Raw genomic sequence first — 13,390 nt, forward strand, 5'->3', positions numbered from 1 at the left:
TTCCCCAATCTTTATTGAGTCACGCTTCATATAAATTAGAATTAGGAATTCACCATGCATCACCAAATTAAAGTGTTGGAAAAAAGTGGATACATTGGTTAATTATGTACCTTCTGCCATCTAGTGGACGAGAATTTAATTATCCTACTTGTCAATATACACCGTTGGGATAGATAGATGGCCAAGTATTTTATTTTTGTCAAATAATTGTAGATTCTGGTAGTTTTCGTGGAACACTGTCACGTTAGAAGTCAACAATGCAGTGTTTGTGTCAGTTTTTATAGAGCAGGGGTTTTCAATGTATGGCACATTGGCTCAGTTATTTTCTGTTATGCCAAGAAGAAGAAAATATTACACGCCCCCCCCCAACTCTGCTGCGACTATATATTGTTATAAGTACAAAGTAATTCTAAATCTACCGACTAACTTTAATAACATTGTTTATACTCCCATTTGCAAACTCTGACAATTAGTGCGCTGCTACCACCTACTGCACTGGATGTGCTATTACACTTTATTCTAGTACGACAAAAAAAAGTGTTACCTAAGGTAACACCTCTCAGTCTCCCACAAGAATAAAGTTTGAATAACCACTTAATCTTAAGATTAATAATAATTAAAAAAAAAAACGTGTTAAGAAAAGTCGTCCAATTTCTGCAGATAAAATGCATTTGCACAATTATACATCACAATCTTCCTCTCTAATAAACACATATTACTTTGTATTGAAGTAAATAAACAGTTCATGGGCTCTACAAGAGTGAATGTCTACCATGTGTAAAGTGTAATGCTCGTTTAGTAGCGCTTGCGTGAATGGTGATTGAGCATGTTTAATTCATTCATGCATTTTCCGCAGTGCTTGTCCTTATTTCGGTGGGAGGTGGGCTGGAGCCTTTTGCTTTGACTTTGGACTGGTCGCCAGCCAGCTGAAGTCCACATATAGACAGACAACCAACCATTCACTTTAATGTTCACACCTATGGGCAATTTCGAATAACCTAAAATGCACATTTTTTTAACCCATGTTGAATACATGAGAATGTAATTAATAACATCCAATCTAATTGTTTTACAAATTGATGCGTATCAATCATAGGTGAGCATTATAATCTTTGTAAGGGCAGATTTCTTGTATTGGATCATATTAGGTAGTGCACTTGTGTGTACCCCACAAGTGAGTGACATTTAAAGACTGGGAAGGTTTCTGTATTGACTTAACAAGAAGCCTTAGAGTGCAACTATGATGCTGGTGTCCCGTTTTGTATGGTTGCATTACACTTTGTGTGGGTGTGCGTGTGTGTGTGTGTGTGTGTGTGTGCATTTTTTCTGGAAGCGGCTTCCGTTTCGTTCCCCGTCGGCATCCCTCTCTCTTGTTAGAGTTTCCCGACTTTGTGTGCGCCACGGATTAGGGCCTCGCCCAACCCCGGTGGTAAAAATAGAATTTCCCACATGAGCTGGTTGTAAGCAGGCGGTGTGTGCACTGTACGTATATGTGTGTTAGTGTGTCTCTGCCGCTATAAGACGTCAGGTGACAACTTGGACCAGTTGGTTGCTTCCTCTCTGCAAATGTTTTACCTGTAAAGCGCACAAACTGCAGAGGAACCTCTGAGAAGGATCGCATTTCACCTTTCATCGATAAGGATTCAATTCCAAATTTTCATTTCTTTCCCATTAGAACCATAACTAGGATGACTTGGGATTTTTTATTCAAGTGTTTTATTAAAATACATTTTCATCAAAATTGCAACACGTAATGACGAGTACTTGTTAGTACTTGTACTCGGTCTGAAAAAAGTGATAACGGCACGTCCATAACTATTAGTAAAATGTAAACACGATCACTGAAACTGAAGCCTTGACACAGTTCGCCATTCTTAGCTCTTGCGAAATGAGCTGTGTAAATAAAATTGTATTGTATTAACTGTCGTATAAGTGGAAGAAGTAGCAGAACACCGTTTGATAAAAGAAAGCAAACAAGTGTATTTGGAGTAAGTGTAGCAAAAAAGCCACAAAAATACAAAAAAAAAAGTTACTGGTAATCCTTTAATGCTCACCTAACTGAGGTTGCTTAAGGTGTGATGTCATGTTCGAAGGAAATGTGCAACTTTCTTAAAAAATGTTGGAAATGACTTAAGTAGTTTCCACCTTCACATTGTGTAAACATTTCCAAGAAACAACTTTTTTTTTTTTTTTGACCTTAGGCTAATCCACATCTGGGCTCAGTGTCAACAACTTCACCTTAAGCGGTCTGAGCTTCCACACCCTAGTTTGTTTGTATTTTTAGACCAACAGACACCTGCTCAGACTGTCGGGTTCCCCGCTGACATCATCACCTGGCTACGCACCGTTGTTGCTAGTTTATAATGAATTTGCTTTGGGGGTTGTTTCTGTTCTGCTTTCAGGAAAATGTGTCAGTTGAGTGTGTGAAATTGCGGAGACGTTACCGCTAGCCTGTGGGACTGTTTGAATCGAAATGGGAAGCTTTGTTTCAAAGTGTCACTGTTGACTCTGCCCAACTGTTGTTGTTTGACATTGACCTGCCAGTGCTCGGTCGGGCTCAGCCGACACAAGGCCTTATTGTTTGTTAGCGGTCGCTTCAGTCTGTGGTGGCGATCAAATGGCGCAGTGCTTGGGGAACGCTTGCATTTATTGTGGTTTGCTCTGCAAACAATCACAAACGCGTATTGACATCAATCATCTTTGGAAATTCATTTTCGAAATCGTTCATCATCTCTCGAGGTGAACCCGCTAATCAACAACTAACCGCTGATCAAATTTCATCAATAATTATTTGTGATAATTAATTTATACTTTAGTGACCTAAAATAGTTCAAATGCTCAGAATTTCAGCATCTTAAAAGCAAAACATTGCTAAATATCTTTGCCGATTTCTCTCTCTTTTTTTTTGTTCATCTTATGATATGGACCAAACCACTTGTGATTTTTCCGCATGCTCAATTTGAAATAATAATAATAAATAATAAAATAAAAATTACAAATAATAATAATAAACAAAAAATAAATAAATAAAATAAATAAATAATTACTCGGTTAATACAACAATTATTAGTTGAAGCCCTAATATGTTAAGTACAATGTGAGGTCATTGTTCTGATCCGCTACGTAAGAAATTACAACAAACACAATCTCGTTCACTCCATGGATGTACTGTGCTGCCATTGTTAATAATCCAAGATTTTTCATCATATAGTCGGATCCTTTTTCAATTGTAAACAATTTTTTTGTGGAGGGGGTCGACTTTTTCCGCTCCAATTTCCCATTTGACATTGAAGGACGTGCGGCTCGTGGTGGTCTATCATGTGAAATTCAAAGCAGTAATCCAAAAATGATTACTCTCAAATCAGTTTCAACCTTCTTAATCTATCTTAAAGGAAGGCAAATCCTTTAAGTGATGACAGTGCGTCTGTTTGATTTCCACAAAGGTTTTTTCTTAGGGTGCAATATGTTAACAAAGGGGATGAATTGGTGTGTGTTGTGTGATTAATGCATAAATCTGTTGTACCAGATGGCTTTCATTATCCACTTCGCTTTGATGGGACACGCTAGATAAAAGTTGTGCAGCAAGTAGAGCAAGGACACAGTCTTCTCTATGGGATGCTTATTTCTCTCCCAAATGTGCCACAGAAGTCGACTTCATTAAAGTACATCGATCTCAAGTAACATTTCTTAAGGTAGATCTGATCCAATATAAAATTCATGGTCGTATAAAATATCCTATAAACAATCCTCATTGGTCGCTCCATTTAAAACAACCTGTCAGGTTTTTATTCACAGTATTTCTTTACACCCAATTTGCATCCAATATGTTATAAATTAGTCTTAAACAAGTGCTTATTAAGTGCAATTCACAAAGCTCCTGCGTGTGCGCGTGTGCGTGCGTGCGTGTGCGTGTGCTGGTGCTTGTAAAACCATCGTGGTAAAAACCTGTTTATCCAGTAAGAGGATGTTGGGCTTTGTGTGACGACCCCCCTTTGTGCCTCTGGAAAGCGTGACTTTTCTGTCGCTACTCTTTTCACAGCTCTTATACAGTAAGTCTGATGTACTATCAGATGCGTGGTGGCCTGTTTGGAATTGGAAGCCAATCAATATGATCGTGGGAATATTCTGTCAGCGGAGTTAGATCTTGTCCCTGCAACTGCAAAAGAAATCCACTATTAATTGCTAAAAAAAGGTGGCAGTGGTTGTTGTTCAGTCATGTTATGTGGACACAAATCGGATTGTGTGGCAGATTTTATAATTTGATAAATATAGTCTCTTCATATGTTGTGATATAACATGCAAAGAAATTGTTGCCTGCTTTTTCTACACCTGCACAAGCATGATATAGATCTAAGATGGTCATGTATCAATTTTGTCACACAGAGACCTGCAGTTGTCATTTTAAAATGTTTGGTTGAATGACAAAATCAGTAGTCTTAACTGATGAATGATCACATTCCGTTTATGACGGATTTTAATATTGACTTGCTGTCCTGAAAAAAAACCCCATTGGATAAATATGTTTTAAGACTCATTGACTCTTTCAATTTAGTGCAATGCGTGTTTAGCCCCACTCACAAACAAGGAGCTACTTTAAATCTTGTCCCCGCTTTTGGTCTGTCGGTCTCAAATCGTGTTTTAAGTTTTTAAGTTATTTCTGATCATATAACTTTGCTTTTGGATTAACTGTTTTCCTCTGCTGCTCTTAAACGTACTACAAGTGAGTGCAGAAGTCAGATTTTCAACCCCCTCGTTGCTAGTCGGTTCTTTGAAGCCTTTGATCAGCTTTTTGTTCCCTCTTCAAACACAGAGGAACTCAGCTCTTGGTTGCACTCATTTTGCCGTGGATTCTGTGACTCAATTAGAAAATATCCGTCCAAAAGTAAGATCGGGGCCGTGGTTTGATGAAAGAACTCGTGCATCTTAACAAGAATGCCGCGAAGATGAACACAGGTGGAAAAAAGCCGCAGGGCCATAGATGTGATTTAGATGTGATTTCTCTTTTTTTCTTTTTCTGTCAGTTGCTGTTGGAGTTTTAAAAACAACGCTAATTGTCTTTGTAAAATCATTTGACCACACAAGCTCCATTAGAAGGAGGAGTTGACATTAGGCCCGGGGCTGGGATGACCTCCTTGTGAAGTATTGATTTTGCTTAAAATGCTTTCACCTTCGCTTGGGGAATATCTGTCTGAGGCTTGCCCCAGTTATGGAATGTCGTCAGGCAGAGCAACACCCAGTGATGCACTAAAGACTGGTTTTGTCCTTGACGCATCCGCCTCCCCAAGTGTATCCACTTTTACCTCAGCCTGACGGCGGACGTTTGTTTTCTGACAGAACTCAGGATTCTGGGTCGAGCCAGTGACCGTCGTAACCATGCAAATTTTAATTCAATGTTTATATCGAACGCTCAGGAAGGAGTTCTCAAATCTCTACAATGGGTTATTTTTTTAGTTGATGATAGAAATTCAGCTGTGCCAATAAAAGACCTACACCACAAGTATTTGCCAACTAAAGCAACCCTCTCACCTTTGATTTTATACAGATGACACTGATCTGTCTCGAGCCAAAAACCTGCAAAGGAGTTCTCAGTATTCAGGCTTGTTTCTGCAAACAGTCCTCACTAATTCTTTTTAGCCCTTTGATCGCACCGCCATGTCCACACAGCTGCACACGGTAAATTGACATTTTATAAGTTATAGTTGCCTGACAAGTACAGACCTTGAAACTCTTGACTTCTTTCAATATTTTTTCATGTGTTGAAAAGTTCTGTACCGATAGGTTCAGACTGATACCTGATGTCTTCCACCTAATCCTTCAAATTAATAATTTCGTAAATAAAGATTTTTCCTGAGCCCAAATCGAATTGGAACACGGCAATGATTGTTTGTCTTTGCCGAAATCCAATCATTTGCTTCAACATTTCTACTTTCCCACTTAGTGTCTTGGTCTTAATTGCCTTGGTATGTATATATTTAAGTCATTCATCATGGGTCATGGCTGCGGTTGGTGTTGAGTGAATTTCTAAAGGCCAGCATCATCAATCCTCCGGCTGGCTATCATTTCATCAAGCAGAGGTGCTTCACAGCGGTATGCCAACTATGCATTGGTCAAACAAGTGGCCTCGCTGTTGATTTTGTAGCTGGATTACGATGGAATTCCTCTGGGGATGGTGATGGCATTCCCAGCATCAATTAGGCAATTGCTGGCACTGGCTGTTGAATGTCATACCAGCCTTTCAGATTCCAGATGGGTGGGCATTGCAACGTAATGAGCCTCGTTAAAAGCAAGTAGCTTTCTATGAACTTGGGAGTTCATAGAGCAGTTTATGAGGTCCTTCTGTGAGCGTGTTTCACCTATTATATATTGCCACAATAAACCCACATTCGGGCTACACCTCGAGTTCCTAACTTGATTCTGGTCTGCGTCTTCTGTGATACTGTTACCAGCTGGCCACATTTAATAACTCTCTGCGCTACATGGCTGGTATTCTTGTTCGCTACTACCAGGTGCTTAAACGTCTCATTGAACATGATCCGTTTTATGGCCGATGTGATGACACGAGGTGGCGAGTGTTCTCCCGTGCATCTTGACCATGTGTTGGTCTGTCATCTCGTGTTGTTTCTGGGCTTTCTGCAGCTCGGGTCCCCCCCCTCCAATGTTTGGCGGGAACGGTAGTGACCACGCTGGGAGCTGCAGCTGCCGCCTTAGAACAGGTGGCTCGGAGGAAAGTTTTAACAAGGATTCAGACACGTGGATTATCTATGCGCAGGGAAAATCCACATCTAATAGCCTTTAGAGACACATGGGTAGATGGACAAGCACTCACACATTTTGCCTAAATGCTCAGTCAGTCCCAAGTGAGCAGATATGGCCAGTCTTGAGTACATCTCCTAAGAAGCTTAATGCTCCCTGTAATTGCAATGGGATTCTGGCAGGATTAGCACAGTGTTTGTGTCTGGCTTCAGCCGTACACGTGTACATCCAGCACTGTTGATAAATATCCTGACAAAAAACAAGACTTGAGACTTATACAAAATCCTCGGGAAGAGTTAAACGGTTTTGACCCTGGCATCAAAAATATTTCTGAATGAAGCTGTCTTGGTCCTTTTATGAAGACGAAGCTGGTTAGTCACAAAGATTTTTGATTTGGCTTACTTGGATACGGTTTTGAAAACAATTGAATCGTGTATTGTTGTCTGAAGTGGACATACTCATGTGGCTACATTGTGGAGTTTACTGTGCCATACACAGCAACACAAGCATTGAAAGACACAGACTGTGGTGAAATAAAAACAATGTGGGACAATAATAACATTGCGGTCTTTGAGCACCAAGCCAAAAAGGAGCAGGCGTGGAGACTGGGGAGCGAGGACGTTGGCGTAACTGTTGAGTTTGACTTGTTTACAGCTGTTGAACTGTCAACCAAGATAATTAGAAAGATTTTTTTTTTCTATGGGAGCAGAAGGAGGAGCTCCTCCTCTTTTCCTCGCCATGCTAATTTCTAAGGTACCCTAGTAGTGACAGAGGTAGCGCGTTTAACATCGGAATTAAGTGCTTGGGTGACGGAAATAAACTTTTTTTAAAAATCCCCCAAAATAATGAATGTAAACAAATAGGATAGTCGTATGAATATTTATAATTCCAATGATTTTATTTGTTTGGTTTCATATTGATAGACAAAAGATTCCTGAGTTTTGATTTGCACTTTTGAGGTCGGCACAATAAATATTGGCAAAATTACATTCAGTCAATATATATATATATATGTATATATATATATATATATATATATATATATATATATATATATTTATATTTATTTATTTATTTTCAATTTGCTTTGCTTCTAGACAAGTAAATAATTTTTCTGGTCTAAATTATCTGAATTTAATTAATAAAAACGGTTTATTAGTACAAAAAAAAATAATTATTGCTGAATAAAACAATTGCTTCATGTCACTGGAATTAACTTGCAAAAAAAAAATAATATAAATAATAATGCTTATAAATTTGCTCCTCATTCATTCACAAAATTTCTCTGCATAGAAAAATAAACTAAAAAAGTCTTAAGTTGCCATTCAAAGTAGGGATGAGTTGCTTTTATTTGCCGCTGTTGACTGATTATTGCCAAACCACTTCTCAGTTTTTGTTTGGTATTAAGTAATTCCCGGGGGTGGTTCTTGGTTTGAAATTTAAGACGGTGCGACAGCCCAAAGGGACTCCTACCGTAGAGTTAGCGTTATCATGCAGAGACACACTCTATCAAGGCCTTCTTTATGCAGAAGCTTTTTTCTGTAGTTCTCTCAGGGGCAAAGGTTACCGTCTGGACCCAATCAGTGCAAAGCCACAATCTTAACCCGTGGTTTATCGCAAAAGTTCAAACGCTCAACTCGACCATGGTGAATGAGACTCGGTGGCGGTGGTGTGTGTGTGTGAGGGGGTCCAAAGCACATGACATGCTCCTCATCCATCAGTCGGATTTCCTGAGACGACCTCTGTTGCTGGCTATTGTCCTCTGACGGGCTGCACTTCTTCATTAATGAACTCCACCATTGATTTGTAGTCCGGACCACTCTTGCTGCTGTTTATGTGGGTGAGTGGGAGGGTGGCTTCTTACAAAATGTGTTGTCCTGCTGTCACTTTCACTCAAAGATGTGACCCACAATTCTACTCGGTGGGGAGAAATGCACCAAAAGTCAAGGGAGGCTCTTTGAGCAGTTTGAATGAATTAATCACATTTTGACACCAGACAAAAAGAAATGTGATGCATTGTTGATTTTTTTTTTTCAATGTGTGATGCATATCTGGAACAAACTATTTAAACTATGTGAGTTCATCTTTGGAGCCATCCTGGTTCACGGAATTCTAACATGATACAAAGTAGCATCTGCATTTTCTACGTAGTTATTTTGGGGAACGTGGCTTCAGCATAAATGGTTTGCTTGGTGATCAAATTGCACAGGCGAATCCAGCTGTCACGAGATTATTGCTTTTTGGAGACAGCGAATCCATCAACTATTGCGAAAAAGCTGCAATATTGGCATGCCCCGGCCTCCTCCTTTTTACTGCTTGATGTTGCAGCTGATTAGAAGCCGACACGCACACACAATTTCCCTTGCAACTCTCTCGAACGCTGTCAAGCTCCATTTAAGAGTGCACTAACAGCTCCCGCCCGTGCTGCGACACCGTGGGGTTGATGCATATGTTCAAGTGAAAGAGCCAAAGCGAGTCTCCAAGGTGAGGTCAACTGTTTCCCCCTTTCAAAAAAGCAGCACATTTGGTCCCGCCAAACTTTGATGAGCCTCCCGCTGCTTCATCACCTTTTTAGAATACTCAACGTGTGAAGGTGCCATCACGTCTGCGCCGTCCGTCTTTGTGTTTCATCATCTAACACATGGGATTGAAGTATGCTCTCGTGCTCATAACTCATTTATGCACAGAATGATGGAAAAGGCTTGGTGGAAATGCCTCAGTCGTCTGGGAAAACCAAACGAAAACCAAATGGCCCGCCCAGGTCCTCTAAGTTAACCTTGTAAAATGCGAAACATCTCCACAGTGAACATGAAAGTTTGTTTTCTCTTTGCACTGCAGCTGATGTTGACATCCTGGCGTGACTTTTGGCAGCTTGCGGCAGGCCCTGGAGCTGCTGCTCTCTTTATAGTGATTGTTGAGAGACTTTAAATACGACCAGAAGCTAGAGAGACTTTGATAGTTGACATTGACAAAAAACTTGAGTGTTTCTTTGTGAAACATTTCATGGTATAAAACTATAGAAATACGCAATTTTTGGAATAATAGGTGTCTCATTCATGAGTGGAAAATTTGATTGCTAAAGTACGTTCAGTTCAGTCCAAAGCCAATAGCCTAAATCAGGTGTGGGCAAACTACGGCCCGGGGGCCACATGTGGCCCGTTAAACGTTTTAATCCGGCCCGCTGAATTTGAAAAAAATTAAATGAATAAACCTTATTAATATTTTATTTTCAAAATACTGTGGTTTTTCAAAGACATACATATTGTTGTAATGTTTTTGTTGACTTTCATTTAAAATTAAATGTATTTTTTTTTTCTCCAATGAAGTGAGGTTACCAAAAAACCTCCATCCATCTGCTCCTGGTCCGGCTCCTCTGTCAAATGTTAGAACCCATTGTGGCCCGCCGATCAAAAAGTTTGCCCAACCCTGGATTAAATAGACAATTCTGGTCAGTTATTGCGAAAAGTGCGTCATGCGGATGCGCAACTAAACCGTGGTAGCTGAGAACATGAGCAACCGAAGGGTTAGTTGCCATTAAGTAAATAAATTGCACCTGGGATAAATTAAACCTGGAGTCTCTTTGTCCTCCTAGGATCGCTTTTGCGAGGGCAAAAGTTCAAACTCATTTTGGAGTGGGTGATTAGCACAATTCAAAACAGTTTTGGCTTTATTCAGGATTTGTCTTTTATAGACCGACATGATCCCGGCCCGCTGACCTCCGTGAACATTCTCCAGCAGTTTTGAAAAGACGACAAAAGGCGAGTTAAGATTTCCATAGTTCAAAACAATTTATTGTCAAGGACCACTCTCAGATATTTGTACTTCTCCACCATCTCAACATTGGGGCCTCCAATAACAGAACGTGGTGGAATAGAGGTGGACTTCCTAAAACCAATAATCATGTCTTGGTTTATTTTGACACAGTCACATGCATTTCCAGATGTCTGAGAGAATCATGGCCCAAGCTAGCCAGCCGTCCGCTTAATGGGAGCCATTTACCCCAAATGTCAACTTGCTTGCTTACATGGCATACAGAAAAGTTGTTTTGCATTTTTTCCCACATGTTTGTATTCCATCACATGCACACAAAAAATCAAGCCCTCTTCCTCTTGCTGCCTTCATCAGACTTTCCAATGACTTACCTGGGAACAGAACATGTTTGTAACAGCCCGACTGTAGCGTTGTCTGACTTCCTCCAGTTTCTGCCCGCGGGATTATTCCGGTCCTGCAAGGTATATTTGACATATGTTTTGAATGAGTCATAGCTTTTCCGCTGAACAAACACTGCTGTCTTTGAATGAGCTGTGGAAAGCAGTTTTGACTGACCAGGAGAACACAGGTGGAGAACAGCCTTTCCGTGTATCTTAGTGTGGATGCTCTCCATTCAGTATGTGCATATACTTTTACAGAGTTGGGCACATTTTCAGTCATTTTTTTTTTCTGGAACGTCTTGCAACTCATTGAGTTAAAAGTTACAAGATGTTTTCACCAATACTGGCATCCACCAATTAAATGGGAAAATTAAATGCCAGACTGCAGCCTTCTTATTGCCTGATATCATCTACCTCACATGACTGCCATGGGAGCGACGCTTAACACGTTAAGTTAGGTTACGACTAGCCTTGTAAAGTGAGATGAGACTGTGGAGGATTCCTTTGAACTCTTTGCATTTTAGTTTATTTGTGTACGTTTGTTCATGTGCACGCAGAATGCCGGCTGATGCTTTGAGGAAAGTGTAATAGTGTCTTGCAGTGCAGACATGTTGTCATCGCAGGAACTTAAGTGGTAGAAACAATGAGGCCGGCCGGGTCGCTTGTCTTTCAGTCATCCCAGCATGCAATCATCCAGGAATGTCTTCAAAGGAGAGGAGCGATAAACAGCACCTTTATAAAAAAGAAAAAGAAATAGAAAACTTAAATTAGCAAAAATATTTTACACGTACAGATGACAGCCTGTAAAGTTGTTTGGACTATTTAATAACAAGAAGGCTTTGTGATTGTTTTCAGCTAAGCATAACCAGTAATGGCCACCTCCGTCTCCTCACGCGTTGCTTACACAAAATCTTTGCCAGCAAACATCACAAAACTTGATGAATTGAAGGAAGGGGCCAAGGAACAACCCATTCAGTTTCGGTGCAGATTTGGATCAAGATCAAGATTGGGAAATTGATGTTTATATTTTCCAGTTACAAACGTCTAACATTCATTTGCTCTTACCGCCATCCCCGGGACTGGAGTGGAACCGTAGCAAATGGATTGGCCAAGGGTTTTTTATCATATGAGTCATTATTTGGATTGTTTGACCCTGACACAGATCTACAATCAACTGCAGTTTGTTGGTTGTGTAGCTTGCAGAGATGTGATATGTAATTCAGTTCTGTCACGACATTAAGACTTAAAGGAGTAGTCAACCCTCCCCAAAATTCTTTGGTAACAAATGGGCTGTCACTTGTATAGCGCTTTTCTACCTTGGGTACTCGAAGCGCTTCACACTATTATCTCATCTATCCACTGATGACCCATCAGGAGCCACTGGGGGTTCAGTATCTTGCATAAGGATACTTCAACATAGTTACAATGGCCGGGGATCGAACCCACGACCTCTAGGTCATATTTGTATGAATGTAAAAAAAAAAAAAAAACACTTCCAGGCTGTAAATATTCACTCAAATGAAAAACATTTAGTGCAGCAATACATAATGATGAAGTCTTACGTCGCTGCGCAAACAAAACCATTCGTAACCTCAAAAAGCTTGATACCATAAATCGAGGATCCCCTCGATATTACCTTTGACTAGAATGTGTCATGACGTAATGCACTTCTGCTGAATTTCACGGTCAAGTAACTTATCACATGTTTCAGAGTTTACACACTTATATTCAATGTCTCAGGCCCTTAACATACTTGAGTCCGAAACTCAAGAAACGTCTAACCATAAGTAAATGGATCACCATGGCAACGGCCCTCATGACCCACTCAGCCATGCTTCGATAGTGCCTGTAGATGTGTTGTTGTAATCACGCTGCTAGTCACAATGATGTCATGTATTATTTTAGATGAGTAAAAAGATTTTGAATTGTCGCCTGTGCGCGAGCTGCTTTCAAGGGAAATGCTGACGCCTCAGTAAAGCATGTTTTGTCAAGCAGCTTGTATTGTGTGACGACGATTCTCCTGATCCTCCACTTTTCGGAAGCCTCCAAGGCAGTGGAATTCCCCTGGGAAACGTGTCTGGGTTGAAACCGGCTAATTTTAGAGCGGGGCCCGCGCTACAACACAAGACGGTCGAATCTCTTGCCCCGAGCCTGTAGAGTCAGACTTGAAAAAGCCATCGCCTCTTTCACAAGTGAGAGGGTTTACCTTCTGTCGGATTCAGTGAGCAGGCGTGTGTTACAGCTTGGAGCGGTCAAATTGATTCACAGAGTGATTACAGGCGTCTTTTAGCGGTCAAGCAAAGGTTACGCAAGCCTATCAGCAGACTGATGGATAGAGCTTCTTAGCTGATGCGTGACATTTCGTGTGAGGTAAGTGGTCCACAAAGGCTGCTCTTAAGGTGAAATCGGGTTTTCTCGTTAAATATATTTCTTTGCCAGTATGCACTTAAGGCCTGATGTCTTTCTTGCATTCAGAAACACTCCTC

General features: G+C 40.5%; 1 protein-coding gene across 2 annotated transcripts in view; it reads left to right on the forward strand.

Annotated features, from left to right (window-relative positions):
* Positions 1-13,390, forward strand: part of asap2a (ArfGAP with SH3 domain, ankyrin repeat and PH domain 2a) — a 44,455-nt gene that overhangs the window by 602 nt on the left and 30,463 nt on the right. The window lies entirely within an intron of this gene.

This window comes from Idiotropiscis lumnitzeri, chromosome 1, assembly GCF_059441095.1.
Source record: "Idiotropiscis lumnitzeri isolate Australia: NSW breed Sydney's pygmy pipehorse chromosome 1, RoL_Ilum_1.0, whole genome shotgun sequence".
NCBI classification, from domain to species: Eukaryota; Metazoa; Chordata; class Actinopteri; order Syngnathiformes; family Syngnathidae; genus Idiotropiscis; species Idiotropiscis lumnitzeri.